Source organism: Corvus kubaryi, unplaced genomic scaffold, assembly GCF_017639235.1.
Source record: "Corvus kubaryi isolate FWS band 111438036 unplaced genomic scaffold, C.kubaryi_AGA036_p1.0 133, whole genome shotgun sequence".
Classification (NCBI taxonomy): domain Eukaryota; kingdom Metazoa; phylum Chordata; class Aves; order Passeriformes; family Corvidae; genus Corvus; species Corvus kubaryi.
Genome location: NW_024580667.1, coordinates 1560727 through 1567474, shown reverse-complemented (window position 1 = coordinate 1567474; position 6748 = coordinate 1560727). Strand labels below are relative to the sequence as shown.

The window sequence follows — 6748 nt, the reverse complement described above, 5'->3', positions numbered from 1 at the left end:
TTTACTGGAAAATACAGGAAAACCAACTGCTCTAGACAACCTCTTAAAAACTTGAGCACAGCCCAAATCCTGCTTCATGTGGAATCAGTGATTAAAAGGGGAGTTTGTGGCAGGAAGTGTCTCCATCTCAAACTGGACTGAGCCAGATGTTTGAAAAGATACAGCAGTGTTTCTGGTGTTTTGCAGCACTGTCATCCAAAGCAGTTTTGCTGCATGAATTTCCCTCTTCAAAATCCCCTGTGTGGGAATGTAGCGTGTGGATTCCCATAACACAGCAAATGAACTTTTTATCTTTTGGGAACGGGGTTTACTCAGTTCCTCTCTTCACACTAGATGTGATCTATCTTAGAGAACACTTAGGCCAGTTTTCTCAACTTCTTGGACTCCACATTTGCTGTCCTTTGCCATTTTTGCCTTGTCCAGTGTGGTTGGACCCACTGACCAGTTTCACCCACATTTAACAGAGGAGACAAGGTCTCGAGTGTTAATGTCGCACAAATTTCATGCAAATCACTGCCTGGGTGTCAAGGAATGGTGTCAGTGGGAAGGATAATGTTTGCACAGAGGAGGTGCTGAGCACTTACCTGCACTTTTTACCCCAGCCCTTGTCACTGTGTGTGCACTGACTGTCAGAGGGAGTGGGCAATGGCTCAGGCAGAACACAGGGCAGAGCTGAAGGACCAGCTCTGCCAAGTGGTTGGGTCAGGGGTTGAAAAGGCACTGAGCTTGGGAGGATTTGGGCCTCTCCTTGAAAACAGGGACAAAGGGCTCCTGGCCTGTCCCTCTGTGGGCTATCCCTGCCCCTCACAAGTTAGGGGAGCTGTGGAAAAAGCAGAAGGAGGGCAGAGAGCTGCTTTCTGACCCATTCACAGTCTTAAATCCCGAAAGATTTGGCTCTCTCTCCTTTCAGATAGGAACTCCTTCAGCTCTTCCTGCATCCAGTTAATATTGACATGCAGCCCTCTCTCCGTCACTGTTCCAGCACAGACTGACCTCTGCTTGAATGGTTCACAGAAAATACTCCAGAGACCATACAGCCTGTGTTTGACATAAAACTCAAGAAACAAACCAAAATGATAAAAAGTTACTGATAATGCCATGAGCATTGCACCTGTTTTTTTGTGGTTATTTTTGTTCTAATTCCAGCTGTCCCCTTCTAAGACAGTTGGTCTGCAAACAAATCCAGTAATGTTTACTTTTCCATTCATATGATATCTCCATCTATCACTCAGTATACAAACACTAACAGGAGCATCCCTACTATTAGACCAACGTGGATAATATTTCTGTTTCCAGTCCTGAAATACTCTGGCAATAAAAATTTTCAAGGTGTTGGCTGCAATGAAGCAACATATACAACTTCTATTTCCTTTTCATTTTACATGTGTTGAAAGAGTACATTGAAAGTCAATTTCTGCTGACAAAGAATTTGCTTTAAATTGCCTTTGCAGTTTTGATAAACCCTTAACAATTTATTAATGTCATGTCAGTCCAGGATCTGGGATGGATTCAGCTCTTCAGTGTCATGGAGCCCTGGTTGTAGTCATCAGCTTGAGCTGATGGTTGAGGGCTCAGGCTCTCACCCAGCCACGTGCATCTCTCAGTGAAGTCCACTGGTGTTAGAAACAAGACCTGCTGGGATTACTGACATCCAGGGATGCTTCTGCTGGAAGGAAGAGACCATGCTGAGGTTTGCAGGCTCTGCAGGCAGGTGGCTGAAGGAACAAAGGGCAATGAGCCAGAAGAAGAGGCCCAAGAAAGTACGATGACAACAGCAGAAGAATGTAAGATACAGAAGAGAACACGCTGCGAGCCTGCCAAAAACAACAGCAAGAAGAAGAACAGCCTCTATTTTAAGGTGTCATTTGTGATTAATATGGCTCTTTCTGGTTCCCACTTACTACTTTCTTCCCTAATGAATGAGGTGTTCCTGGGGTGTGACACCTCTAACCCTTTTTGGCTGACAGAAACTACATCAGTTACTCTTGTCATCCATTAGTTTATGCTATAAAGTCTATGAAATAGTTCAAGGGAAAAATCTACCCAAAAGATATTTAATAATATTTCCTCTACAGTCTTGCACTGGGGGAAGTTTTGGTGCTCTGGAACAGGCTTTGAAGACTGCAATCCTGAGGGCTTCCCCAGATGTGACAATGACAGCTGTGCAATATTTGCTGCTGCTGCTTCTTTACTCATCAATCTTCTGAGCAGCCAAATGCCACGAGAAGAAAACTTTGCTTTGTTAGCTGACATTCAGGTTATTTGTTTCAGGAGAAATTTGACAGAGGTATGTAAAGGCATGTAAATGCATTTTTTAAAATCCTGAGGAAAAAAAACCTGTAAAAACACCAAATTCTCCGTCTAGAGGGGATTCACACATACTAAAATGAGATTTGAAATTGGGTATTTTTTTCCAAGTATTTACTACAAGGCTTAAGAGAGGCAGAATCACATAAAACTTTTGTTTTATGGAGATGATGCTATAATCTATTCTGTGCCTCTAATGCTGTGTACAGGCATCAAGGAGGAGCTAGAAACAAAAGACTGCACCATCACAGCGACCTCAAAAGCATTCACACTGAAGGGGAAGCCCTCTCTCTATATATGCACAGGTCCTTGGATTTTCTAACTGTCCAGCTGAATCGGAGCATTTTCACTGTTCTTCTGGAGGAGGGCATTTTTCAAAGCCTGTTGGTTTCCTACAAAATTCCTTGAAGTGCTGCTGCTCTCAGTCTAAAACATGAAGATGTCTTTTCCTACTTACCAAGTCCTTTCTTCTTTCTGACGTCCCACATTCCCAAAGCCAGCTGGTCTGAGTGCCCTCGAGCATCTGTCTGAGGAGCCACACAAGTGTTTGTACTGCCCGGGAGAAGTGCACATTCCTGGAAGTCCCAGCATCAGCACCTCTGGGGATCCTGGCGCTCTCTGGTGGAGAGAAAAGAACCGGATCCAGCAGTGAAATATAGAAGGTAAAAAAAAATAAATAAATAAAGCAGCAGCTTGGCGTGTTTTAGTTTCTAAAAACTTGGGGTATTTCACTGAAGTTTTGGTCAATATATTTTTGAAGAGTCATCATCATAGAAAAAATAATAGCCCCAAAAATATTTTTCCTTTTTCCATTGCAGTGCCAGATACATTCCAGGCAAAATGTTTCTTGTTAGCCTTTGTCCCTTTTGCAAAATTGTGACTGCTCAGGAATAGATTAATTAACAGATATGGAATCACAGAATGGTTTGGGTTGGGAGGGACCTTGAAGCTCATCTAGTTCCAGTCCCTGCCATGGGCAGGGACACCTTCCACTGTCCCAGGTTGCTCCAAGCCCCAACCAACCTGGCCTTGGACACTGCCAGGGATCCAGGGGCAGCCACAGCTTCTCTGGGAACCCTGTGCCAGGGCCTGCCCACCCTCCCAGGGAAGAATTTCTTCCTAAAATATAATCTAAACCTGCTCTCTTTCAGTTTGAAGCCAGATTTGGAGAAAGGGAAAAGTGCGATCCTACAGGAAAAAATGTAATTGTTATAATATGACAAAACAATGACACTTATAATTTATGACACTTGCAAAATTAGTGAGTGGAATACTGGTGGGATGGGATTGATACAAACACCACGGTGCCATTATTTGTCTGTTTTCATACATTGTTCTTTTTCCTTGTGTTCTGGTTTTGGGGTTAAACCATGACCCTGTGATAGACTGCATTTTTAGTGCACAAAGGGCTTCAAAAGCGAGTACAAGTACCCAGGGTGAACCAACTTGGGTCAATTCTAATAGATTCGAAACATGGCTCTGCAGGTTCGCTTTATATCTAAATACATAATTCAAAACTATGATTGGATGAAATAAAACATTGTGACCCGTTCGCTTTGAAACTTAGCCAATTTGTCAACAATTATATTCATGGGGCATGGTTGTTTTTTTCCAGACATTTTTAGGACCAGGCCTGTATTTTAATAGCAAAGCTAATTTCTGATCTAATGAAACACTCAGCTGCTGGCAGTGTGTCTTCTTAAGCAATTAAGAGATGTAGGCATTTGGGCAAAGAAGAGCTAAATGACCTTAAATGAATTGCAGTTTTACTACTATGAGGTCATGGTGGACATGTTACATTTTCTTCTACAGAGATTGGTGTTTGGATAGATCAGATGTCTCCTGATTTTGCAAATGAACTGAAAATAAGAGCAGTTAGCTGAAGTGGAAGTCCAATGATGTCATCACCTCTGAGCTTTTTTTGTATGGAGCAAGACTCTTTCATTAAGAGGATGTTCTCTGGAAGACACGAGTTGAGAGGGTTATTCCAGATCAAGAGCCAGACGTGCACCAGCCTCCTCATCCCCACCCCAGCTCCAGGTTGTGGAAGCTTGCTTGGAGGCATGTCCTTGGTGCCAGGCTGCTGACCACCTTCCAAAGAGGCTTCTCTGGGCATCCCACCTGGCCACTGTGCCACATCTTTGCACGCCCATCACCCTCCTCCTCATACAGCTGTCACAAAGACTCACAGTGCTGACTCACAAGGGATGGGATGTGTCACACGTGCTGAGTCTCACCTAGAAAGGGGCTACAGAAAACAGACTGGACAGGGCACGTGAGGGCAGGACCAAATGGGGCACCCACGTTCTGGCTTTGGGCTTGTGCCTCTCCTGGCCCCACAACTCCTGAGCAAACCTGCCACAGTCAGCAGGCAGAAGGACAGGGCTGTTTCCTGTCTCTGGGGGAAAGGCTGAAATGCTACATGCGAAAGGGGAAATGGTCCCCTCTTCCCTGAGGAGTAACAAGCTGAGGGATCACCTTTCAGGAATGAAGATTACCAGGTCTGCCTCTGCCAGCAGAGCTGTCAGTGAGGAGTGTGCAGTGGTACCACGTCAGGCTGAGGCTATAAAATCTCTATAAAAACATGGTTAGAGCCACCTCACAGGTAAAGGTGGCATCACACAGAGTCTTGGGATGCTGCTGCAAAGCTCTGCTGGCCAAAGTGTAGTTTTTATGAACTAAGCATATTTTACACTGTTCCACTCTCCTGACCAAGCACTTGTTTCAAACTTCATGTTAGACTGCATGTATGGCTTCTTGTGAACCTTCTCTTCCTTTCAGGTGTAGAAAATAGACTCTAGAGTTCAGAGGCAGAGAATTAATGGGAAAAGTTTGTATTGATTTTATCTCTTTCCAGTGTATTTGGTTTTGTATTTGTTACTGTAATTGCAGTGACTGAATATACTCTTTTTTTCCTAAATTGTTGTGTTCACAGCTTTAAAAATGAAATTTATTAAAAAACTATGATTAAATTAATTAAATAGCTATGAACAACTATAAGCTATGATGCTTATTTCTGTAAGAGGAGACTCCGGGTAATCTCAGATCCAACACTTTCCAGACACTAAATCAGAGTGTACGCCCTGCTATGTCCCACCCTGTCATACACATTTATCTGTGTCAAGTCTAAGCCACCATTCCACCCACCTGCAAAAAATCTGAAACCTCAAACCCATAGTCAAGGTCCTAAAATTCTGCCCTGATTCTGTCTATGGGGTGAAAAAGAGCGTCCAGAGCAGATGCAGAACGTGGCAGCACTAGCTGACAGGTGAGATGTTTCTTAGTCGTTCATGTGCCTTGGGTAGCTCTACCAGCAAAACATTTTAGAACTACTCTGACATCACTCTAGGTCAGAGAAAGCTCCAGGTCTGCAGTTTTCTTTTTGCTTCTCCAACATGGAGTGAAACGGTGAACAAAATTCATACTTCAAAGAACCAAAACCAGATGTGAGGTAACCCCGACGAATGATGCATTTATAACTCCCTTGTTCCACAACCATTGTGAAGTCATCTCTATATCAATCTCCCTCACTTTACGTTTTCAAAACTTGCTTTGCAGCCATCACTGACAGAGATAGATATATACTTGCAAATTAAAAGGAAATCTGGAATTTGGGAAGTACACAAGTTCCTTTATAAAAAGCCAGCACAGAGCAGAGACTAGGAGCACGTCAGTTCCCATGCTCAAAGTTCACGGAGATATGAAAAACTAATTGCTTTATTAATCACATCCCCAGAGCTATGCTTTCATGGGTAAGATCCTGAATGTTCACAGGGGCTATTCCGAGTACACAGGTACACAAGGAAAATACTTCAGTGTTAGGAATGCTGTCGGCAGGCTGAGGGAAGGAGCCCTTGCCCTCTCCTCAGCAATGGTGAGGCCACTCCTGAAGTACTGTGTCTCCACTGGAGAGCGGCCACTGAAAGGCCGTGAAGATGATTCACAGGCTGGAGCATCTCTCAGAGGAAGAAAGGCTGAGGGAACTGGGGAGGAGAGGCTACAGACGTCCATGGGGGGCTTGATCAGGGTATAGAAATGCCTGAAGGGAGGGTGCCAAGAGGACAGAGCCAGGCTCTTGGCTCTGGTGTCCAAGAGACAGAACAAGACACAAAGGGCACAAACTGAAACACAGGAGGTTCCCTCTGAGCAGGAGGAAAAGCAGTTTTTCACTGGGAGGGTGAGCAAGCACTGGAACGGGTTGCTCAGAGAGGCTGCAGAGCCCAAGGAGATGTTCCAAAGCCATCAGTGTGGCCGTGGTCCTGCACGAGCGGCTCTGGGTGGCCCTGCTCGAGCTGGGGGCCGGGACAAGGGGCCGGAGCGGGCGGCGGCCGCCCCTCAGCGCCGGCCCGGCCCCGGCGGGCGGGGAGCCCTGGGCAGCGCCCTTGGGGCAGCAGGGACCGAGCCCGGCCCGGGCTCTGGCCCCGGGACACAGCGGGAGGGG

The 6748-nt window shown here is 45.3% G+C and overlaps 1 long non-coding RNA gene across 2 annotated transcripts; it reads right to left on the bottom strand.

The window, feature by feature from the left end:
* Positions 1–1332: 1332 nt before the first annotated feature.
* On the bottom strand, positions 1333–5055 carry LOC121667227. 2 transcript variants are annotated; one of them, XR_006016971.1, is made up of 3 exons: positions 4216–5055; positions 2765–2925; positions 1333–1814 (listed from the first exon to the last, which is right to left on the bottom strand). It is a non-coding gene; the product is annotated as an uncharacterized LOC121667227 (long non-coding RNA). The 2 variants fall into 2 exon arrangements; XR_006016968.1 differs by lacking the exon at positions 4216–5055 and having other exon boundaries at positions 2765–3269.
* Between the last annotated feature and the right edge of the window lie 1693 nt (positions 5056–6748).